Source organism: Syngnathoides biaculeatus, chromosome 8 (genome assembly GCF_019802595.1).
Source record: "Syngnathoides biaculeatus isolate LvHL_M chromosome 8, ASM1980259v1, whole genome shotgun sequence".
NCBI classification, from domain to species: Eukaryota; Metazoa; Chordata; class Actinopteri; order Syngnathiformes; family Syngnathidae; genus Syngnathoides; species Syngnathoides biaculeatus.
Window position 1 is genome coordinate 3,424,805 of NC_084647.1, and position 26,254 is coordinate 3,451,058.

At 41.1% G+C, this 26,254-nt stretch overlaps 1 long non-coding RNA gene across 1 annotated transcript; it reads right to left on the reverse strand.

Annotated features, from left to right (window-relative positions):
- Positions 1–448: 448 nt before the first annotated feature.
- Positions 449–18,427, reverse strand: LOC133504543 (uncharacterized). The gene is made up of 3 exons (XR_009796012.1): positions 18,366–18,427; positions 3,876–3,925; positions 449–654 (listed from the first exon to the last, which is right to left on the reverse strand). It is a non-coding gene; the product is annotated as an uncharacterized LOC133504543 (long non-coding RNA).
- Positions 18,428–26,254: the final 7,827 nt, after the last annotated feature.

The following is a 26,254-nucleotide window of genomic DNA, read 5'->3' on the forward strand; positions in this document are numbered from 1 at the left end:
AGAGGAAATAAGAAACGACATCCTCATTTCGACGAAACATCTGCCTAACTCGCCTATGTGATCCTACTCTGCACAGGTTGACAGCAGAGGGTTGAACATTCAGTGCAAACAGATGAATTTAGACTTCTACTCAGACACTTGGCAATATTTGCTGCCTCAGGTAAGGTTTTAGAGGTTGGTATTGGATTTGGCGTAACCAACCACACTTGGGAAAAGAAAAGTTTAAGCGTAAATGGGATTTTCTTTTTTAATGAGGCAATCCGCTGCCACGATCCAGGATCCCACTAGTAGGCTTCTTACTTGGAGGCTCTCAATTGTGTTCATTCGTTTTAGAACTCTCCTGAAACTATAAAGTGATGAAAAATGAAGCATATAGAGGAAGGAGGGCTACAGTTGATGGTTTTATAAGGCATAATTAGTAACCCGGTAACATAATCCATGGTTTCCATATGATGGTGCTTAATTGTCAATTCTATTTTACACTTTGTTTAATAATAGGTATAGCAACACTGGGACAGCAATTAGGATATGCTTCGTAATGATGTCCAGATTTATCATTTATCTCTCCTCCAACGATGACATCAATAAATCACAGAACTCTGTGAAAACACAAGCATTCCTGCTTCCGCATCTGTCCTTGATGTCTCCCGCTTCCTGCACACAGTTCCACACTGCTTTAAAATAAACCAGGGTCATGTCACCATCCACATTCAGAATAAAGTGTCTTCACAACGTTTTTTATCCAACAAATTTTTTCACATTGTATTTAGTAGCCAATATCATGAAATTGAACCTATTTTGAGTGTGAAACAACTTTACATGTATAAGTTCTTACAATTAGTGTCTTAAATGCTAATTGAGGTCCCACCAGGGATGATGCAATCTGAATTTATACGCAACAGCGGTTCAATTGGAAAATTTTTGTATTTAAATACATTTGTCTCACAAATCTTATGCTGCTGTTTATTAAGTAATTTCTTGCCCGACTTCCTGTTCCTAAAGCCTGGTAGGTTATACTGACATGAAGAACTGTTATTTTTTAGCTTCATTAATTATCCCAGGGAACTACTGTTTCAAAACACTCAGAACCGCCGAGCACATCTGAGATGAACTGATGAAAAGCGGAAAGGGCTTTGGTCTGATGAGACACCCACACAAACACAAGCACACATATAGAATGCTGCGAAATAGTATTCACTCCCTTCCTGATTTTTATTGTTTTGCATATCCATCTGTCACACGCAGAGGTTTAAACTCATCAAACCAATTTCAATATCACTCAGAGATAACCCAAGGAAATACAAAATGCAGTTTTCAAATGGCAATTCAATTTATTAAGGCGCAAAAAAATACAACTGTGAAAAACTCCCCCCCCCACACCACCCCACCCCACCCCTTCCATGTTAAATCACAGTTTGGAAAGGTGAGTTACCGCACCCAAATCTGATTACCACCACACTTATTGAATCAAGAAATCAATTTAATAGACTGTCAGAGAACGTGAAGTAGGCTACAAGAACCAATGCCTCATGCCACGATCCAAAGAAATTCAAGAACAAATGATGAAAAAAAGTGATTGTTTCCCTACACTGCTTCCCTGCACTTGGGTCCTCCACATCTTTTTGCCTTGCCTTCCTCATTTTCAAAACCCATACTGTGACACAATGTATATTTGTAATGGTTTTGTATAGTGCATTCTACATTTCCCTGCATTTTCTTGAAAAACAAAATACAAGGATACTGAAAATCACAGCAGAATTCTCTTGTCCCTCATTTGTTACACGTTCAGTTTCTTTTTGTTCCTCTGTAATGCTGCTGGTATTTTGTTGCAGCCATGCTACTCTTTGCTGTTTTCTGATGCTCCTTCTCCCGTATTTAGTGGATATGTAATTTTTTGGCATTGATTCATGTAAAACATGAATGTATTCTCTTAATTCTCTGAGTTTTGCTCATAGTGTCTCTTTCAGTGTAGCCTTAAGGAATCAATGGAATAACATTTTGAAAAAGGTGCTTGTAAGAGAAAATACTGCCGTATTAGTGACACATGTTGCCCACCATGTTTTAATTTTAACATATCAATCCATTAAAGCTATGTACTACTTACTGCAATTGTAGCCACATGATCTACACTATTTCAATTAATGCAACCTTTCATCAATATTTCCTTGCTTCACTGTAAAGAAAAAAAAAAGTGTGTGCGTTAATACCTGACAGGGGCAGTCAAAGAGGGAGTACGAAATCGGGAGAGTAAAGAAAAAATAAAACAACAGCCATACAAAAACTCGAGCTCCCTTCTGATTGAATTTGTTGAGGCGTGGCATTGAGATAGATCAAAAACTCTGATTTGTCTGCGTGGAGTGTGTGAGTGTTTCCGACCATGCCCCAAAGTGGAAAAAGATGGAATTTCCTTTTCAGATGTGTGAGACTGGTGTGAGTGTAAGTGTGTGTGTGTGTGTGTGATAAGCATTTTTGTGTGAGCATCAGCATTCATGCAGTCCTGTGAGTGTGATTAGATATTTACTCTGTGCTGCAGTGTGTGATTAAGTGTGGTTTGAAGCAGTGGTTTTACGCTACACTGCGTCACTGACTGCAATAACAATACTCACATGGGTTAAAAAAAATAAGTGGGGGGGGGCACAGCAGAGCACTCCATTTCATATCTGCTTTCAAAAACTGCATCCCATTTTACAACAAGCTGCAAAAGAAACTAACATGTCTGGTGTGTAAACAAACCAAATTGTAACAAATATTAAATGTGGAGTGGAAAAACATCATAATGGATCGAAATTTTCCTCTGTGGTGTTAATATGGCATATTTGCATTGTTTTTACTGTACATGTAATCCCATTGATAATAGCAATACATTATTGTTTTTTTTTTAGCTTTTTTTTGTGGTGGGACCTGACAAAAACATTTAATTTAATTGCACTGTGATTAATTCCTCACAAATTACATTTTAATCAAATAAAAATATACAGCTTTCCAAATGTAATGTAACTGATACCAATTCATTATTTTTTGCTGTAAACTAAAAAATGTGGTATCAGACACGAGATCAACATTTTAGTATGTTTGACAGTGTTACGTGTAACCTAATTACCTTTAACCTCACTAGATTATGTCGTTAAATGAAAAAAATAAAAATGTTGTAGTTAATTTATGTAGTTATAGAAGTAGTTATAGTAGTAGTTATTTAGTTTATGTAGTTATTGTATGTTTATGGATTTCCTTGCATTACTGGATGAAAATATGTAATTGACTTACAGTTGCTTTTGGAAATTTCCATGATCACAGTTTTGGTTACCATTGAGAAAAAAAAAATTGCTGAAAAACCTCAGATTTATTTTTTCCATAATACTGTTTCCTTGTAAATTTGAAGTTTTTGATTGTCTTTCTCTGATTATATGCCATTATATATATATATATATATATATATGCATTCATTCAAAATTAACAAAAAGAATCAAAATGCAAACAACTGATACCCTGTTGAAAATCTAATATTAGAGTCACTATTTAATTGTTCGGCAAATTACAGCATGGCTTTTCTATTTCTCGTGGTTTATATTTTCTTGTGTAGCCTGTGTATTTTTTCTCATAAAATAAATTATATGATCACGGCTGCTGTCCAGAGGTAGGTGCTGATGTCTACAAGAGTTTAAACAATGTTTTTCCGGGCCTTGTTTTTGACTTATACTGTTTCGATCATCAACTGCTGCTCTTTACCTTGATCTCCTTAATCAACTTCAGTTACACGTGAGGCTTAATTTTTCTTTAGCACATTCAAAATGCTTCAGGTTGCCATTACAAATGGTTTGTGCAATTACTGGTTGATATTTAATTTTCTCTCAACTTCACAATGGATAGTTTTTCACCTGTAGACTTGAGCAATTTTCAATGTATTCTTCACAGACAAACACCCAACCTGAAAATGAAAAATGAAGCAAAGCAAATTTATTTGTATGGATTGTAAGAATTCATATACACCATTTAGTGAGTTAAAGACCAGTAGTAGAAATTTTAATTTTATTCTAAAACTGACTGGAAGCCAGTGTGAAGACTTGAGAATTGGTGTTATATGCTCTCACCGCTTTATTCTGGTCACAACCTAAACTGCATCATTCTGAACAAGCTACAGCTGTTTAGTGCTCTTTTTGGGGAGCCCAGTCAGAAGACCATACCATAGTCAAGTCTACTTGAGTTAAAAGCATGGGTGAGCTTCTCCTGGTCTGCTTGACACATGTAAGCCTTCACTCCAGATGTGTTCTTCAGATGGTAAAAGGCAGGCATCCATCCATCCATTTTCTTAGCCACTTATCCTCATAAGGGTTGCGGGAGTGCTGGAGCCTATCCAAGCTGTCAACAGGCACGAGGCAGGGTAAACCCTGAACTGGTTGATAGCCAATCGCAGTGGTAAAAGGCAGTTTTAGCAATTGATTTGATATGACTGTTTAGGTTTCGGGCTTAGTTTTTGCTTTTTAAAGGTAGTGAGTCCACGTATTTATGAACATCAATCCTTTAAGATTACCCAAAACATTTGACTCAAGTCACACGGTTCAAAAGAAATGTTAGTCGATACGAAGGAAATGCATGTAAATTTTTTACTTAGAAGAAAATCTAAAACTCTAAGAAATTCTCTCTCTCATTGTTGTGGCATTTCACAAAATCAAATAATTTTGGTGATGCTGATTGATGTGAAGCAGGACAGGTTTAGTCTGATTTGGCTTCTGACAAGGAAACAACAATGAAATTGTTTTTTGCAGTTTGTGTAAACTTCTGGGTTCAACTGTACATGTAATTGATGGATGTATCAAATAATGGCTTGTGCAATAGATTTCTCTTGAAGGCTCATGTATTTTCTTTATTTTTAAAGAAGGCTCAGAAGTAGGGTCTCACACTTCATTGCCCTCTCTATGTGTAAATAAAAGTAAAAATTCTCCATTTATAACATCCAATTTATAAAGAAGATATAGGTTTCATAAACTACATCATATAAATACAATCTGTGTGTGTAGAAAAACTCAACTGAATTAAAAGGAGGTCATGGAGGATTACTGATGTTGGAGCCAGTGGTTTGATGATTCATATATTTTTGCTTTTATCAAGTCAGATTAGAAAAGTAAATCATTTGTGACTCAATGAAATGTATTCGAACTGCAATCACTACTACAACATGAACTCTTGTGACTTTGGACTTTTTACTCATTGAGGTACACCACCTTTAACTGAAGAACACTTTTAGCATCAAATTGAAAAATAAATCCTGAGAATATATGAAAGCGTTTTAATCACAATTCATTCACAGTTGAAATAATCTTTTTACTTGCTTTAGAAATAAAACCAATATTGATTGCATTAAATCAACTGAAATAACACTTTTCACATTTGTGTTACCATATTAATCTCATTGTGATCAACTATTCGAAAGTTGGGTTGATTAATAGTCTTGCATATATACCAAATCCATTGCCTATCCGAGGTCAGGTCACAAGGGCACTAGGTTGAATCTGGTCCCCCTTGATTTTGAAAAATTGAGTCTTTTGAACTGAACTTTTTTTCTAGCGTGAGGCTTGATATTAAAAGTAAAATGGTGAAATTCGGATGAAATATTTCAATGTTTAGGGGTTCCTCATCGCGATGGAAATCTCAACATTGCATCAGTCAAATTGACACATTATAGGCTACATTTCTACTCGCATCAGTGGACTGCAGGCAATAAAATATCCGTGATTTCATAAAAAAAAATAGCCTATAGGAAATAAAAAAATTTAATTTAATAATACAAATTAAAATCTATTCGTAAAATATTCATTCAAATGAACATCCATCATTCAAAACATACATCCTGAAATATACCTACAAACTGCTGCAATAGTAAAATCTTACATTTTTCTCAGTTTGTCTACAGTCTACAAATGCAAATACCAATTTTCAATTTCGGTTTTCATTTTCTTCCGTTGGTTTTGTACAGCTTTCCTGTCATTTCCCGCAACTTGCAAAATATTTTGGTAGTTTTTTTCCATTTTAGCAGATTTTAGAAATTTGGCAGCTAGTTTTACATCTCTCTCGGCGCTGTCGTTAGTCATCCTCAGGTTTCGGACGACAGATCGATGTTTTCGGTAGTTTTCCTTTGACAGCCATTGTTCAGGATCTTCATGAAGAAAATCAGTGTCTTTATCAAGTAATTCAAAGAATTTCCACGAATCGCATGAACACAAATCTTTCAACTTTGTATGTTCAGGGTCAAAATGGGGGAAAATTGGTTTCCCATAACCAGTCCCGTGCCGACTCTCGTTATGTGGTTTCTTTGGTAATGAGATAATTGTTTCCGCTATTTCACGTTTCTCTGTCTTGTCGAGACTGTCACTGAAGAGACTGAGTGGAATCATTTCTGGCACCAAGTACCAATAGTGATTCATGAACCCCTTCAAAACGGCTTTAGCTATTACTGGATCAATATTCACAAATTTTGTCCATTTTTTAGCCAATTGTAAATCATTGATCGGCGCTTCCGAGCTAATTGGACACATGAACCACCACGGCACATAAGTGTGCGTCAAAAAAAGTCACAAATCTTGCTACTTTATCCATGACAGACTTTGATAAGAGTCTATCCTTCAAATCGGCGACAGAATTTCTTAAAAGAATCATTTTGATCGCATACAAAAGTTTTCCCATCCAGCGAGCTTTGTTTGTCGCACCGGGTTTCTGAAAGTTGGATGTCTTGTCCTCTCCTAGGTAAACTAAAACCAAGTCTAGCAGTTCTCGGTAGTCGCTTCGCCGTAACGAGTTCACAGCAGCCGAGTTGGGGTCACCAGTGCCTGTCTTTATGGTTGTCAGAAGTTCAATTACATGACGTCGCTGCTCCAGCACAAACGGATCCGAACTGCTGTCTCTTGTCAGCTCAGCAGTCAAATCCAGTTCGGAGTACCTGTCCCTGAATTTCGTAAACACTGACACTCTTAGCTGCTTGTCAGTCACTGTCATAGATAATGTCAAGTGCAGAACATGGGAGAGGATCCAAATCCATGACTCGAGAGCAAGATGTAGTTCTAGAAGTGGGTTTAATGTCAGGCAACGATTGCTACACAGGCAGGGAGTCGAAAAGGCAACAGTATCCAAATAGTTAGGCATACGGCAAGGTCAAAAACACTGGTCAGGTTACTATGAGTCAGATCATGGAACAAGGAATGCAGGAACGTGAAATGAGGTACAACAAACTCGCAATGAACAACAGGAGGCAAGATGTATATACGCATGGCATAACTTACAGAGTAGGAATGGGTGGGGAAACTGCTCCAAGGAGGCAGTTGGAATGACCTACAACAGATAATTATCTAATTTTGGATCATTTCATGTTTTTAAGATGTATAGCACTATTGCCCTGCTACTGGCATTACCCTGATTTTCAAAAAAGGGAGTGTATGATGATCTTTGTACTATTTTACATTGTAGATTTTTTTAAATATGTGAAGTATTTTATGAATTGGATGTTTCTGTTTTATGTCTTTGTTTTCTGTTGCATGGTGTTTTTGTGTACTGAGGGCCACAATGGAAATAACCCATCATGCTTTTTTTTTTTATAATCCTTAGTGATGATACTTTACTGTTTCATGACTTGGGAAGTGCTCATGTGCTCTTTTTTGTGCTACCAAACAAATAAATCAAATAACTGCACTACTACTTGGTTGTGATGTTACTCAGTGAATCTGTAAGTTATTGTCAAGTAAAATTATTTTCTTTTTTTAAAGTCTTTTCCTTCCTTTTTAGTTTTACTTTACACCGAAAGTTCGATGGAAAGAAATTAATTTTCTTGACTGAGCGCATATGAGGACTGATGGTTATAAAAACAGGCTTTTATTTCCTCTACATTGTCATCACTTAACCTCCAATGCATGTTTTGGTTTGTTCCCATGGAAGGACAAAGAGAACATGCTAAAGCATGTCTTATGCCCATATTTAGTCATGACTGCATAATTTCCTCATGTCCTCACTGGAGCTCTGTTCTGTAGCCAGATGTGTCCTTGAACACATCTCTGCACCTAGGCTCACCTTGATACTGGACACTTTGTAATAATCCATTGCCAGTTAGAACCGGCTGAGACAGAATCCTTTGTCTAAGTGGAAAGCCCCGATCCCACGCCAGAGGTTTGATGCCACCCATAGTCCGCCCGCCTGACAAGATAAAGAATGTGTGCTTTCTCTGTACCTTCACACTTGTGATCTTCTCTCTACAGCCATTGTCTGTAACTCATAAGTGCCCGGAATATTCTGTAAGTAAATTCTTTGAAGAAACTGTTCATCATCTCCAGCCTTTATTTGGATAACCAACATTCTCACTACCCGAAATTAAACGAACACGCGGAGGAAAAAAAGCGTCCTCCAACAACTGGTGACCCCGACGTGATTTCGGACTGAGATGTTGGTTGACAGACAGAACATCAGCCGGCCAACAATTGATAAGGTAAGAGGACATTTATCCTCCAAAAATGATCTTGATCTTAACTGGGGTTGAGGTCCATGTCACGTTTGAATTTGTGACATTGTGAAATTAGTCTCTGGCTGGTTGAAAAGTAGGGGAAACTTTGGGTGGTATAGTCCTATGAGTAGAGGTTTAAAAGCCTTAGAGTGTTTGGGCGTACCACCCTAGAAAGGGTTTAGACGAGCCCTGTGTTCGGAGGTTGTGCTGACACAGAAAGGTTGTAAATCCCGTGACTGCCAGACAAGCCAGTAGGTTGAGGGCCAGTCCAAAACTTTCTGGACCGAGAGGTTGTCTCGTACTTTACGGAGAATCCGAGAGACTAGAATTCCTCATTCGAAATCAAAGGACTGTAAATTAAGAGGCTCAAGCATTTTTTTAAATAAATAAACTACAACAACAACAATATTAACAATAATAATAATAATAATAATAATAATAATAATAGGGTTAGGGAAATCCATCTGAGAGATTATATAAATTGTGGAAATTAAAGTGACCCTAATAAAATGGCCTAAGAAGGGTATGACGATACCCAATGGTAGTTAAAAAAAAAAAAAGGAGCGTCGTTCGGCATCTGCTGGCTCGCGGGTGAGTGTCTTGCGTGCACACACACGATTGTAGCATAGTGAGGCAAGCGTGCTTGTATGTATGTGTGTGTGGTTGAGTGCAAGATCAACAGAGGCAACACTGCCTGTACGTCTACTGTTCTCATTCTTGTTTTGATATATTTGCATTTTTAATGCTAAGTTCTTTGAGTTGTTGGCTGCGTGAGTGTGCAAGGAGGCCCACTCTCCGCGTTATTGTTGCTTTGTCACTTATCTGCCTCTCTGTTAGAAATAGAAAGACCTGTTGACTACAAAAAACAAAACAAAGAGACGGGGGATTCGATTTAAAATGAAATGGAGGGACAGTTTGATAGGGAAATTGAATGGTTCGATTTGCGGCAAATACCAAACCATTATGAACAATTGTTGCTCAGTGTACAAGTGAGAAATGCATGTGATGTGTGTGTTGGAAGCTTGCCTGAAAAAGAATGAGTTTGTGAGAAAGAACAGTTGAAAGACTCCATTTTGGATCGAACCAGAGGTCCTGAAGACCCAGAGGAATCTTCCAAACGTCCAGCTTTTCCTCCTCATCGGCATGTGACTCTTCCCAAAGTTGACCCGGCTACTGGTAACTCTGCTATGTTTTACAAATCTTTCCCTCCCACTGATGCAGAAATTTCCACCCATGCAATCTGGTCGTCGCAATTGGCTTCAAGCAGTGCAGAAAGCAGTTACGGAACAAAAGTTAACAGCAGGTGACATCCGTGTTCTACTAACACAATCAACCCTGATGCAAAATTCAGGTTTTTCTTCTCTCCCCGATCATTTAGGCTCTTACACAAGAAAATTATTTGACCTTATCTGCAGCGTAAGAGACTTTATTTCCAATTCCTGCGGGTATCATTTCAGATTTGGTTGCTCCCAAAGCAGATGAGGAGGCCGTGGCTTTTCTTGACCGAGCCCTCACTGATTACACTCTGAAAACAGGACATGCCCCTCAAGCCTCCGCTTTGCATTCGCAAGTGTTCCGAGCAGCCATTTTGAAGGGCGTTCCCAAGTCTGTGGTGCAAGCCATGGAGGCCAATCCAGACCATCCTGGTGCTGAGGTTGACTGGTGGTAAACATCATTTGAGGAGACATGCTAAAGAAAAAGAGTCTAAGGTTGACAAACACAAAACTACAGAAACACAACTTGCCATGTTGCAGTTGCAAAATCTAAAAAGCCGGAAGAAGCCGCTCTTGCTCTGATCTCATCTCCCTCTGTCGGTTTCGAGTGCATGAAGTATCAAGCAGGTTCATTCATGGGTCGAGATGCACCCCTGGTGGCTGTAACGTGTGCTTCAATTGTGGACAGCCTGGTCATTGGGCCCACGAGGGCAGACAGTGACCTCAAGCATCTGGATGGAGCACGTGGCTACAATCGAGGAGGTTACAACCAACCCCAAGAGAGTCAAACAAACAATCACTTAAGACTCTTTTGCCTTCTTTTGTGTTTGCACCAAACTTTCCAGTCAATCATTTGGGCAGAGATCTCTTCATCGCCACATGCCCTCTCTTCAAATGCAGCCCTGATGGACTCATCCTGGAATTTCCGGATGGTAACACCTACTGCGCCTCTGCGTCCGGTGCCACCTCCCAGTTCCCGCTTGTTGAACAATGCCCTGTGGCATGCGCTACTGCCGACATCTACTGGGCAAGAGTGGATATTGACTCCAGTGGTTGGCTCGACGCTGAACACTTTTGGACTCTCTGGTCACCTCGGGTTCGCAACCTCAGATTTTATGATATGGTAACTGATTGTATGCATTGCACTCTGTTCTATGACAGATCAGGCGATGAGAGGTATAGTGAGGCATTTCAGGAAATTGAAAACAAAATACGGAAATTGAACATGGGTGACGTGTTCGCAGGCAAACCGGCTGTCGCCTTTTTGGAGTTCCTGACTCCTGAACAACTCAAATGCTACAGGATGGTGGATCCCCTAGATCCTTCTATGCCTCCTTGTCACCCACATGTCTCTTTGATGGTCTCGCCTCAGCACACAGCGAAGGATATCGGTCCGTTTGTCCTGGCATGCACACAGGCCACTGATTGGCAAAATTCATTTCACTCTCTATTGCTCTGTTCCCCCGATGCTTATTGGATTCAGTCTAACACATTTTTACCCACTTCTGTTTTGGAACACCAGCTTCTGGATGAGCACCATGGGCGTGAAACAACTGACAGTGATTTTGCTGGTCAACTTCCTGATTCCCTCCCCACATCACCATGGACCCCACTGATGTTGGTCACTGCAAAGTATCACCTGTTGTGTTTCAGATGAAACCAGAACAAATATATGTTCCCCAATACCCTGTAAAAGAGGCTTGTATGATTGGAATTTCTGAAACAATTGACAGCTTGCTCAAAGCAGGAGTGTTGTGTGAAATTCCTGGCTCTGATTTTAACACCCCCATCTTGTCTGTTGAAAAGAAAAACACTGGAAAGTTTTGCATGGTCCATGACCTGCGAGCAATTAATGCGGCTGTGTTAACCCTCAGTTTGCCCGTCCCGAACCCAGACTCGGCATTGTTCCAAATTACATCAGCCCACACTCATTTCACTTGGATTGACTTGGCTAATGCTTTCTTTTTCTTCACCCTTGCTGAAGCAATTTTTTGCTTTCACTAGGAATGGTGTTTGGTACTCTGGAAGCTGACTGCGTTCTAGCTCAACTCATCCCAGAGGAAAGGGCCCCATGCCCGATGCACCACCCACTCCGGACAATGACGAAGCTGGCAGCTTTCTTTAATTTTGTTCATTACAGGTGTCGGACTCTTTCGAGTCCGAAAGGGGGATTGAAGTATGTCTTATGCCCATATTTAATCATGACTGCATAATTTCCTCATGTCCTCATTGGAGCTCTGTTCTGTAGCCAGATGTGTCCTTGAGCACGTCTCTGCACGTAGGCTAACCTTGATGAACTGCATACTGGACACTTTGTAATAATCCATTGCCAGCTAGAACCGGTTGAGACAGAAACCCTTTGTCTAAGTGGAAAGCCCCGATCCCATGCCAAAGGTTTGATACCACCCATTTTCCACCCTTCTGACAAGATAAAGAATGTGTGATTCCTCTGCACCTCCGCACATGTGATCTGGTCTCTACAGCCATTGTCTGTAACTCATAAGTGCCCGGAATATTCTGTTTGTAAATTTTTCGAAGAAACTGTTCATCATCTCCAGCCTTTATTTGGATAACCAACATTCTCACTACCCAAAATTAAATGGACATGCGGAGGAAACAAACAACAATGCCAACCCCACACAGAACATTCAGGGCAGGGATTCAAACCAAGACAACTTTTGCTGTACATGCATTTGGATTATATGCCTTTTAACTGTTTAATCAGTTAGATCAACTGATGACTGTATTTAAAGGTCCTATATTTTGCCATACAAAACTTTACTGGTACTTGGTGCCTCAGTAAACCTGAAATGAAAAGATCCACTCATTCCTGAGGTCCAATTTCTCGAGCTGATCTACATCTCTAAGAAAGATATTTGCCAACCTCTCTGCTCTGAGCCAACACTGCCAACATTATCATGTGTGCTCTCACAAGTGGGTCTTTTCCACAGCTGGAACCAATCGGATGAAAGGGGGCAGTCTTAGCCAAATGTACACAAAGAAGGTACAAAACTGGGTCAAACACAGGTAGCTGTCAAAGCTGGCTTTTCTGGACACTTGTAGGACAAAACCTGGGTGGTTTTGTCAAAGTTTATAAAACAGACACTTTCTTGCTATGTTAGAGAGTCACTCTATGGAGGTCTAAACAGATACAATATGGGACCATCTAAAAATAATGGCCTGTGCAGCAGAAAATTTGTTTTTGAATTTTCAATCAAAGCAACCAATCAGAATATCTCAACTAATAGTAGACTGACTACTAGACAGACAAGACTGTCTCAAACTAACCCATTGCATGGAAATCTGGACCTCTCTGGGTAAAAAAATGAAAAAAATAAAAAAACAGCCAAAAAAAAGAAATTAAACAATACATGTTGGTAACTCATTTATTGTGTCCATGCGTTACCTTTTAATTCAAAGCAGTTTTTTACCAAAATGTCACATATTTGAATAAAGTTAATAAAGTGAGCATCCGTCTCAACAAAAAAAATGATGTCTTCAGGGTTATTTTTCAGATCATCTGCAGATTTGTGACATTGTTATAATGGAAAGTTGTTCAAAAAAGATGTGTGCTTCCCAAGTCATCTCAAAGCAGATAAATGACAACAATCAAGAATAACAAGCAGAGCAGAATGAAATTACTCCTCTTGAAGATGGAAAATTGGTCCGACTTTCAGGTTTTGCGATCAGATGTCACCACAGCAAGTCAGTCAAGTGATTTGTTTGGCATTGTTTTTATAAGATGCCCTTTCTGACACAGCCCACCTATTTTTTTTTTTTTTTTTTTTTTTTTAAGGATTGGGACTAATAGTGGCTAGAAATAGGGTCACTGACCAGGCATTGAACCCTCATTGACTGCATGAAAGAGAGCACCACATACCATTACACCGCCAATACTTCAAGATGCACGAATTTCCTCGGAATTCTCCTGAGACATGGAAACAATGTACTGAACCATTTTGAGTTTGATTCATGAAATCAGTATCGTTTCTAAAACAGCAATGTTTTGGAAAGGGAAATCCTTTTCATAAAGGTCATAAAGTGAAAGTTCAAAAAAGTAAAGTGACGCATGCAATCTGATTTCACGCAAAGCTGCAAAACCCCTCAACGATTTGCAGTGAGCCAGTGACACTCACACGAACCTTTCATCCGTCCGATCATATCCAAAACCAAATTTGTAATACACAGCCCAAATATGGTAGAATTATTTGGTTCAACATAATAATTGGTGACAATTGGAAATGTTTAATCAAGGTCATCCCCAGTGATGAATTTGATGAATAAGTCAGACAAATTCACGCACGTACACATTTTTCCAAGGGTTTCTCATCATAATGAGGAAAAAGAGGATTATGCCTTTTAAAAAAAACACAATTTTAGATCAGTTTTAAAGGTTTTGTGCTCAATTTAAAAGCGATTGAATGTAAACCGTCGCTCAGAGATAGTCATGTCTCGCCTCTGCTCTGAAAGCTGTGTTGGAGGATGCTTTTTTCCTCCCCGTTTTTGTTTAATTTTGGGGAGTGAGAATGTTGGTTATCCAAATAAAGGCTGGAGGTGATGAACAGTTTCTTCAAAGAATTTACTTACAGAATATTCTGGGCACTTATGAGTTACAGACAATGGCTGTAGAGAGCAGATCATAAGCGCAAAGATACAGAGAAAACGCACATCCTTTATCTTATCAAAAAGGCGGACTGTGGGTGGTATCAAACCTGTGGCGTGGGATCAGGGCTTTCCACTTAGACAAAGGTTTCTGTCTCAACCGGTTCTATCTGGGAATGGATTATTACAAAGTGTCCAGTATGCAGTTCATCAAGATTAGCCTACATGCAGAGATGTGCTCAAGGACACATCTGGCTACAGAACAGAGCTCCAGTGAGGACATGAGGAAATTATTGTGTCTGTGTGCATGGGTGCATGTTTAGTGGGACATGTGATGATAGATTTATATTCCTCTCAATACGCTCGGGCAATCAAGGAATCACCCCAACTCATATCCTTTCCTCTAATGAAAAAAATGTCCCAGAGAACACAGAAAGCCAGCCAGGGAGTGGACGGGGGACACCGGCTGTACTGAACTGATTGATGAAGCAGACGAAATAAAAACAGTAGATGAAGAAAGAAGGAGAAAAGGAAGAATGGATATGTGAGTCCAGAAGCAATAGGTTGGGAAAAGTTGAAAAACTAGTTTTAGATTTGTGTCTCTGCTTGTGCCAAGGTTTCAGAGAGAAAGAGAGAGAAGGAGGGAATAGACAAGGGAAAAGTCAGTTGATCATAAAGATTTTGACCATTTTATGGAGACCATAGCTGTGCCACAAACAATGAATGCTGCGACAGTTGTTGAGCTACAATTTCACCTGTAAATCTGAAATGTCATGAATGCTGTCGCTCCAATTAAAACTAAGACAATCAAGAACACTAAAGAGGAGCACTAAGATGGGAAAGACTTCTAAATTAATAAGTGCAGAAAAGCAGAATGTAAGTGGAGAAAAACTAAAAAACAAATTCACTATGAATTCTATAAAGTCTTTGTAACTTGAACCGAGAGTTACCAAGGGCTAAACAGCAATGTATTTCTGAAATCATCAGGAAGAACCTCTAAAATATTCACAGTCTGTTTGCTGTAGGTGACAAGCTCACAACTAGCCCCCAACCCAAAATCAGATAGCTCAAGAACTCGAAACAACAAATAAATCCAATAATTTGGTCTGTTTTTTGTGAAAAATACAATCCATCAGGTCAAATACCGGCACAAACCAGAAAAATGATAAGATTATACTACATCTGAAGCCACCCAGGGAAAACTCTATTAGCATGTCAGAATTTGATAGTTGACCATTAAAAAAAAAAAAAAAAACAGAAAACACTTCAGCTGTTGAAACCATCAATGAGTGATAACTTCTTCCTGCTCATGCTTTTTTGAGTAAATCATATTTTTTACACTGTAAGGTGTTATAAATTTACTTTTATCATCCATCCATATATCCATACATCCATTTTCTTTGCCACTTATCCTCACAAGGGTCGCGGGGAGTGCTGGCGCCTATCCCAGCTGTCAATGGGCAGGAGGCGGGGTACACCCTGAACTGGTTGCCAGCCAATTACAAGGCACATTGAGACAAACACCCGCACTCACAATTACACATCAGGCAATTGAGAGTGTCCAATTTATATTGCATGTTTTTTGGAAAGTGGGGGTGAACTGGAGTGCCCGGAGGAAATCTACACTGGAACAGGAACATGCAAACTTCACACAGGCAGGTCCGGGATTGAAGACGGGACCTTAGAACTGTGAGGCCAACGCTTTACCAGCTGGCCCACCATACTGCCCTACTTTTACCATTTTATTTGTATTTTTTTTAATCAGTTTTATGCATTTATTTTTTTTAATTATTTTAATGATGAAAAGCACATTGAATTACCCTGTGCCGTATTTTCACAGCTCCAGTGAAGAAAATAAGTATTTGAACACCCTGCTACATTGCAAGTTCTCCCACTTGGAAATCATGGAGGGCTCTGAAATTTTCATCATAGGTGCATGTCCACTGTCAGAGATATAATCTAAATAGAAAAATTCAGAAATCACAATGTATGATTTTTTTTTTAACAATTCATGTGTGTGATACAGCTGCAAATAAGTATTTCAACAACTGTCTATCAGCTAGAATTCTGACCCTCAAAGACCTGTTACTCCACCTTTAAAAGACCACGTCCACTCCATGTATTATCCCGAATCAGATGCACTTGTGTGAGGTCGTTAGCTGCATAAATACACCCGTCCACCCTATACAATCAGTAAGACTCAAACTTGTAACATGGCCAAGATCAAAAGCTGTCCAAAGACAGAGACAAAATTGTACAACTCCACATGGCTGGAAAGGGCTACGGAGAAATTGCCAAGCAGCTTGGTGAAAAAAGGTCCACTGTTGGAGCAATCATTTGAAAATGGAAAAAGCTAAACATGATGGTCAATCTATATCAGAGTGGAGCCCCATGCAAGATATCACCTCATATTGTCTCAATGATCCTTAGAAAGGTGAGGAATCAGCCCAGGACTACACGACAGGACTTGGTCAATGACCTGAAAAGAGCTGGGACCACCGTTTCCAAGGTGACTGTTGGTAATACACTGAGACGTCATGGTTTGAAATCATCCATGGCACAGAAGGTTCCCCTGCTTAAACCAGGACATCTCAAAGCCTCTCTGAAGTTTGCCAGTGACCATTTGATGATACAGAGGAGTCATGGGCGAAGGTTTTGTAGTCAGATGAGACCCAAACTGAACTTTTTGGTCATAATTCCACTAACCGTGTTTGGAGGAAGATGAATGATGAGTTCCATCCAAGGAGTGGCTAAGTTAGAAGCATAGCAAGATTCTGGCATGGCCTAGCCAATCTCCAGACCCAAACCCAATAGAAAATCTTTGGAGGAAGCTGAAACTCCGTGTTTATCAGCGACAGCCCAGAAACCTGTCTGATCGAGAGAAGATCTTTGTGGAGGAGTGGGCCAAAATCCCTCCTGCACTGTGTGCAAACCTGTTGAGCAACTACAGGAAACATTTGACCTCTGCAATTGCGAACAAAGGCTACTGTACCAAATATTAACATTGGTTTTCTCGGACGTTAGAATACTTATTTGCAGCTGTATCACACAAATAAAGTGAAAAAAAAAATCAAACATTGTGATTTATGGCTTTTTCTTATTAGATTATCTCTCTCACAGTAGACATGGACTTCCGATGAAAATTTCAGACCCCTCCATGATTTCTAAGAAGGAGAACTTGCAATATAGCAGGGTGTTCAAATACTTATTTTCTTCACTTTATAAGGCGCAGTCTCAGATGCAGGTGAAATTCCAGAATTTAACATGTAAAAGGCACACCGTATTATTCGGTAAAGGCGGGGTAGCGCTCGCGAGACAGTGAGGCACAATTGCACCTTTATTTTTGTAAGCAGAAGAACACGCTTACACTTTTTTTCCCTCACTACGAGCGGTGGAAGCGAGTCACGAGTCAACACACCATCTTCACCCACAGTTTCACACCGAACCAAACAGAACAGCACAACCAGCAGACAACAAAACAATGAGCGAAGAATTGATTGACACAATACATCCACTTCAAACTTTATTTACATACACGTTTAGAGCCATAAAGGATATAGCTATATAGCAACATTAGCTTAAAGCATATAGTAGCATCCATGCACGCTATTTAAAAAGGTACCCGATAGGAAACCAACTTCAGTAGTGCGTATTTTACTGACATATTTAACAGTGGAAATTGTGAGTTCGGTTGTAATTTATTTAAGTATTTAACTATGTAGCAATATAATATAGCTGTATTGAGATACTAGCCTAAACCATATGGTAACGTGTATGCACGCTTTTTAAACACTTCAATAAAGTACAACCAAGCTCAATGTTTACAATGTGAAAAACTTAATTAAAGTACAACCGAACTCAAGTTTTCTTCCGGGTGCCTTTTTAAATAGCGTGCATGCATGCTACCGCATACTTTAAACTAGTATCGCTATATAGTATAGCTACATTTTTAAATACGTTAATAAAGTACAACTGTCACGAAACTGGGCTTGAGGGTGGACCCAAATGCACGACTCCAGAGACAGCAGACAGTACAGAGGAAACCTTTAGTAATAGTACGGCAGGCTTACCAGGGTGGTCAGTGGACAGGCGTGGGTCGGTGCACGGAGGCAAACAGGAGTTCGGGAACGAGGTATCAAGGACGACGATCTCGTGAAGGACAAGTCGTCCCCCACATCCTATCTATACTGGGCGTCATCAACTGTAACACGGTGCAGGTGTGCTCTGGCTGATTGGCTGGCCACGCCAGCCTGGGCAGGAAACCAGGAGCATGACAACAACCGAACTCACTGCGTATCTGGTATATCCCACGTTGCGCACAACTTCACTTTGCTTACCCTGTTCATGTTGATGTCCAGCAAATGTTGTTGTTTTTCATTCACAGCGATTGTTTGTTCTTTGTTAATTAATTAATTGCTCGTGTTGTTCTTCCAACTTGGGCCACCTCACCTTGTTTCCACGGAAACTCAGCTTGGTCTTCGTGACTTGGCAAAGCTCTCTTTCCTACTTCCTCAAGTTGAAGCAGACACGTTAACCCAAGCATCCACAATCCTTTCAGAAATTGTGGCATAACTCGCCCTGGACTGCCTCTTAATAACGTGTTTGCCATATATCATCCATTGCTCCCACACCGCTCACAATTTCACCTTGTTTATGTTGTTCACGGCGATGTCCAGCAAAGGAAGTTACTTCATTGTTTTGTTTTTTTTTCCCACTGCAATTATTTGTTCTTTGTTAAGTAATCCATTGCTTGTGTTGTTCTTCCAACTTGGTCCTCCTCGCCTTGTAGGCTCCAGTATAACAGCAAGCTCCGAGTTCATTAGCTGCGCTTGTTTATTCACAGCGGTTGTTTGTTCTTTGTAAGCATATCTCTTTGTTGGTTCCATTTTTGGGGGCCCTTAGCCAAAACTATGCTGTTTAGCAGAAAACACATACAGGCGTTATGTACCTTCTCGGGCTCGTGCCCTTAGCATCCTCTTATGCCCACACTTTCCCCTGTAACTTTCATATGCTGTCCTCTCACAGGTCCGCTTTTCCTTTATATAACCAGCGTGTCAGCATGAAATGCTTCCAGTTGGATACAAATTTGTGACGGATCGTATACAAGGCGCTCCGCATTATAAGGCGCCCTATCTGTTTTGGAGAAAATTCAAGACATTTAAGTGTGCCTTGTAGCCGCGAAAATAGAGTATATGAAATGTGCTACATAAACAAATTTGCTTTGCTTCGCTATGATTTTGTTTAAACCAAACTGTGATCCTTCCCTCTCATAGTGTCTTTTCATGAGACAGAAAGAGAATGATGAGAGAAGGTGGTTGTGATCATTAATCAGGAAGGAATTGTGTCAACAGAGTCTGGCTGGAATCAGTGGTGAGGTAGACGTTTGCCTGGTGGGTTGCTGGTCAAGAGGCAGGCATGAAAACAAGAAGATAGCAGGAGGGAAACAGTGGGGGAAATGAGCCTGATGGTTGGAGGTGAACAATCGTAATCATCAAAAAAAAAGAAAACATGGGAAACAACTCATAAAACCAAGCCGTGTCCTCACGGGTAGAACAACTATGGGAGGGCTGAATCCACATGAAACAGGCCTGATGGCACTCACGCTTGCAGACGTGGAAATATTGAAGGAGTATCAATAAGGTGACAGAAGGACAACCTGGATACTTCAAAAATACAAAGACCTGCTTACTGGCAGATTTTCTTCTTCTTCAAGTAGCATGATGTCCAATTGCCAATCTCTTAACACATTTTGCACTGTCATTGTGTTTCTTTTAAACATTTAGACAATCCTGTTATTGGTCCTAAGTGGAGAAGTGCAGAATCTCGTACAATCTCCAGAAAGAAACACAATCTGTTTGATGACGTTGGCCAATTTATAGTTTAATCTAATTTTGAAAAAAAAAAAAAAAAATTCCAGAGTTAATTGTACAGGTAATGCTTTATGGAACATTTAAACATAATGAGTTGTCATACATGAAATACAAATGAGATCACTGATGGTGGAGTAGTTTACACGCCTGCCTCTGAGGCATTGTTGGTTCAGTTCCCACTCAATGATGGTGTCAGTATAACATTAAGGCGGAAGTGGAGGGACGGAAGTGTATCTGGATTTTCGAACAAGCGAAAGGCTCAATGCACGTTTGTTAATTTGGAAATGTGTGCTGTGATGACATATTCACTGTTTTGGGTCCACATACCACCTACGGCGCTCCCTTCTTGATCAATTTTGCTGCACAGTTAAACGTATCATCTTATCGTTTAGGTCCATTTGTTCAAGCAGACACTCTTCCATGGTCGCAGTTGTTTTTGCTTTGTTCCCTGTAATGGAAAGGAAAGGAGGAATAGTGACTAGAAATGACCAAAATTACCAACACCTTTGACTTGGAGAAGAACAGAAGTACATTTTCAAAACTGAGCGCATAGTATACACTCAAGTACAAAGGCAAACTACGGGCGGGAGAGCCAAAGTGACTCTCGGCTGGACTTTTTGTGCTTGGATGGACTTTCTCTGGGTTCTCCTCCACGTTCCAAAAAGATTAATTTTAGGAAACGTAACCAAAATGTGGTAACAATTTATCCATCCTGTTTTGTGGTTATGACAGCCTTGGCTGAGAGTGAGGATACAAAAAGGCCATGTGCTTTTTCAGATAAGGAAGCCCGTCAAGTTCTCTCAGGAATAGCACATCCCAAATCACTCATGTGTCTTTTTACACAAAGTCTCTCTCTCGCTCTTACATAGGCGCATGCACAAACACTGGCTCACTCACACCACACACATGCACACAAACACGCACACACACAGGTTAACAAGTACAACTTGCGTATTACACAGCTCTGCATTTATAGTCGCCAAATAAAAGTGTTTCAACAACAGTCATGGCAGGGATAAACTGCACACCTCCACAAGAGAGACATAGCTGTAAAAATTTCATAAACTGTGTGCGGGGTGGTTGTGTTAGCTTCAGTCGGTCATGTGAAAATGGGCAGGAAGACAAAAACTGAGTTAACAGTTCATTGATTCATTTTCAATAGGGATTTTCCTCATGTGCTGAGTCTATCACAACTACCTTCTCTGCATGAGGTAGGGCACACCCTGGACCAATCACAGGGCACAAATATATAACCATTCGCACACACATTTTCAACTACAGACAATTTAGAGTCCTCAAGTAACCTACCATAGATGTTTCGGGCTGAGGGAGAAAACTGGAGTACCAGGAGAAAAAACACACAGGCACAGGGAGACCATGCAAATTCCACAAAGGTGAGGCTGGATTTGAACAGGGATACATCTGTCCTCAGAACTGAGACAGATGTTCTAACCAGTTGTCCATAGGCTAACTACTAAAGAGTTAAAAAAAAAAAAAATTCCAAACTTTATTCACACACTTTCCATTTTTTCAGCTAATTCAACTATTATTATATGTTTTGACTTTAATACTTAATCCAACCACAGAAAAAACAAAAAGGAGCAGTATGGTCTTTCATAATATTAGATGAATATATGCACGATTTTAGATTTACCAACATTTGGAGATTTTATTTTATTTTTTTTACAAAAAATTTTCTTCAATTCACCTCTACTCTGGAACTGACTACTCTCTCACAAATAACTAAATTGCTCAAAACAGGACTTCCAAAATACATCTACTATTAATTTGCAATCATGCTCCTTTTTCTCGATTATTGAAACATGAATCAAACATGATACCTTCTTCAACCAGGTGCGTCTTTATTTTCAAGATGCCAGTGCTCCAGTTTTGTGCTTTTTCTTCTTAATTATTTTGGTGTTGTTTGTGGATTGTTGTAAATCTACATTTACCTATTACTTCCAGGTCCTGATTGATCTGGGACTAAAGCAATGTCTATCAACAACAAACAACTATCAAGGAAAAAGACAATATTCCAGATGACATCTCAAGACCACCCGTCTCTCTGTGGATAGTTGGTCAACCCAGCAAGCGGCGGAGACAGCGGAGGTAGTGAAAGCTAAAACGAGGATGTCGGTAAGGCCTGGCTGCTAACCTAAGGAAACATCCACACAGACCACTGCTACCAAGCAGATCAACCCCATATCCATCACCCAAAAAAATCGAGAAATTGGAGTTACAACTCGCCACAAACAGCTTTGTCTGGAACAGCAGTGTTAATTTCATCAAGGAAATGTGTGGCGACATTTGCGAATCTCCAACGCTGCAGTTTCGCTAGCAAACCGTATGCTACACCTGCAGGAGAGACTCATAATCTGTGGGAAGGATTTCAACACCTCAGAAACTTCAACAAAAATAACCAGATGTGTGCCAACATGGACATCTCGCTGCCAGAGGAACAAAACCATTTCTATGCCTGCTTTGAGACCTCCCATCACACATCACACTGACACTTCAGAAATGCAAAGTGGGATGTCTGCTCAGGACTGCAAACACCAGGAAGGCTGCCGGCCCAGATGGAGTGCCTGGGAAGGTACTGAAAGCTTGTGGTGATCAGCTGACGGATGTTGTCATAAAAATCTTTAACTCTTCCCTTCAAAAATAAACAATCCCTTCCTGCCTGAAATCTGCATCAATCATCCCTCTCCCTGAAAAGGCAGCCATAGAGAGTCTCAAAGATTACAGGCCTGTTGCATTTATGCCTGTAATCATGAAATGCTTTAAGAGGCTGGTTGTACTCCACATAAGGGACTCCCTCCCTCACTCGACCCTCACCAATTTGCATACAGGGAAAATCGGTCCACCAAGTATGCCTTCACAATGGGTCTTCACACTGCACTGAGCCACCTGGAAACAAAGGAAACAATATGAGGATGACCTTCAAAGACTTTAGCGCAGCCTTCAATACCCATCATCCCAGGTATTTTGATTGGCAAACACTTATTCTTTGGACTATCCTCTTCCATTTGCTGTTGGATTTCAGGTCTTTCTCAAGAACTCTCCACAATCTGCCAGACTTGGCCCATACGTCTCTTCCTCCACATCACCTTCAACACCGGGTACCCGGATACCACCATCGTCAGGCTTATCTCAGAGGGAGAAGAGTTTGCCTGCATAGATAAGGTTGCAAAACTGTCAAAGTTATGTTTGGTAAACAACCTCTCACTAAACACCACAAAACGAAGGAAATCATCATGGACTTCTGGAAATGGGGCATAGACCTGGCCCCACTGTTCATGAATGGGGAGGGTATGGAGAGGGTCCACTTTTTCAGATTTTTAGGAGTCCGCATCACAGACAAACTCACCTGGAAAGGCCGAGCAATGACTCCACTTCATGAGAGTGCTCAGGAAAAGCATTCTGAAAGTTAAGCTGCTGCTGGCTTTCGACAGAACCACTGTGAAGAGCATACTCGCATACTGCAACACAGTGTAGTATGCTGGGTGTACAACAGCTGACAGGAAAGCTCTGCAAAGAGTTTTCAATTGTGTTGGAAATTTTATTTCTAAATCATCATAAACTTAAGTTAGTAATCTGACTCCAATTTGTGACCTTACCCAACTGCCACTCATCCAACAATACGCGCACTCATTCTGCAATAGAAAGGTATCAGGAAGCCGGCATTTTCACACACGAGTGGATTTATTCCTTCAACAAACACCTGGGTCTCGGGTCCCTCTCATTACAACCCTGTACGTCTCTGTTCCCTGCAGCCGACGTACTCTACATCCGAGTTTCCCAGAACAATTTTAAAGTACAATCTACTGATTCACTATTGGTTCTGTGTCTCCTCCAGGTATCCTTGGCGCTCTCTCATTGGTCTCCTTTGGTCCGCCGGATGTTGGCCCGACTCCTCCCCTGCAGACTCATGTGCTGGCTCCTCCTGGTGGTGGTTTCCTGACAGTAGTTTTTCCACCAACTGCCTCTGAGTCCTCTTGTCTCCGCATCCTCCTAGCAGTTAGCACCGTCTGTTCTAAAACATTCCATTCTTGCACCACATACCCTGTTTCGTTCCGCCAGTCACACGCTCAGCACTTTACAGTCTCACACTTTCATACACAGGATGCAGCAACATCTAATGAACTACTTTAAGCTCAAACTCTTATATTCCTTTATTCCCTCTCATGACCTCAGACGAAATTGTCACCCAAGCGTTCACCTGTGTCGATTGTTTACACTTCAGATTTAGCAGTAGTTGTTTTGTCTGTGTCAGCGTCTTACCACCATCTTGCTCTGCTTCATACCATACCGTTCTATTACAGGAATGGTACACCACCACTCGTTCTCCTTTCGCTCCATCACTTCTGTCATCCCGCACCATATGTTCAAACGCCAACATAGTCCACACAAAGCACAAGCCAGCAAGCAAAATAGCCAATAAAGTTAAACGTTTGCATCGTCGTCGTCTTTGTTCAGACACTTTCGAGTCCGACTTTCATCCAATTCTCGCCATCTTCACATTCCCTCTCTTGACCTGCCCGTCCGGGCGGTCAACCTTTAAGCGCATCATTGGCAGGCACAAAGTCTGGGGCCGGGCGCAACTGTGAGTAATGGTACCACTTTTGTCCTTTAGTTTCCAATTGGACGGTGTGTGAAGTTCTAGCCAGAACCCTAAACGGTCCTTTCCAGCGAGGTTCAGTCCACTTCCGGGAAAGCACCCGGAGGTAGACGTACGGAGTGATGTCCGACTCCGGTGATGCTGATGACGAATCTGCAACCGCCTTGTCTGTGACCTGGGCAGACACACTGGATACAAGTGAATGAAGGTACATCCAGTATGCAGCGTGTGATAAATCAGGTGTCGGTACGTCAGCTGGCGGGACCAAGGTGGAGGCAGGCCCTGGCATTAGGCGACCAGTTAACAGTTCGAATGGCGCAAAACCTGTTATTCCTGAACAGCGGATGACCAACAGGGCTAGGGGCAAAGCTTGCAATCACGTCATTTTTGTTCGAGCCATGATCTTAGCCATTTTTTCTTTCAAATTCCTGTTAAACCTTTCAACTTTGCCTTGGCTCTGGGGGTGGTACACACACCCAAAGCGATGCTTCAGCCCAAACAGCGCCTCCACTTTAGCCATTGCTTTGTTGTTAAAATGTGTCCCATTATCAGATCTGATTCAAGCAGGAAAACCATGTGTTGGAATATAATGATTCACCAAAGCTTTAATGACTGACGTGGTGTCTTCCCTTGCACACGGATACGCCTCCGGCCAGCGAGAATAAGAATCCACAATGACCATTGACCCTGTCAATCATGTCCGTGAAGTCAATTACAATTTCTACTCCAGGCCAGGCCACAGGGGAGAATGCCCCTGGCTTGGGTTTCAATGTCGGTCGTGCATTAAATGTTTGACATAATTCACAAGCCGCCACAAACTGCCAGACCACCTCCTGCAACCTTGGATGCCACCACTGACAAAGTTTTGGAAGCATTGCCTGAGGCCCCACATGTGCCACTGTATGGGCCTCAGTCAACACCGAGGTCATGAGTCGTCCTTCAGGGAGGACCGGCTGGCCTCTGGGACCCACCCAAAGACCATCCGATCGCCTGACCGCCTTTGATGCGATCCACATAGATTTTTGTTCCGGCGACGACTTACCTTGTGCGTCCATAATGTCCTCCAGTGTAACCTCGGGTGCCACTGGAAGATCCGGGGGTTCCCCATCCCAGACCACAGCCGTGGTTGCAAACATCATCTCGTCCTGAGGGGTGTACCCAGCCACTTCTTTCGCGAGAGCATCCGCCCTCTCATTACCTTTTGCCACCATGGTGTTGGCCTTTGAGTGTCCCGGGACCTTTACAATCGCCAATTCGTGGGGACCCTTAATTGCTTCATACAATCGCTCCATCAAAGTTCTATGAGCAATTTCTTTGCCTTTCGCTGTTAGCCAGCCATTGTGCAGCCACCCCTTTAGGTCAATCAGGGCAGCCGACGCTGCATATGCCAAATCCGTATATACAGTTAATTGCTGTCCTGGACACTGTTCCAAGGCCAACACCAGAGCCAACACCTCAGCCGCCTGGGCGG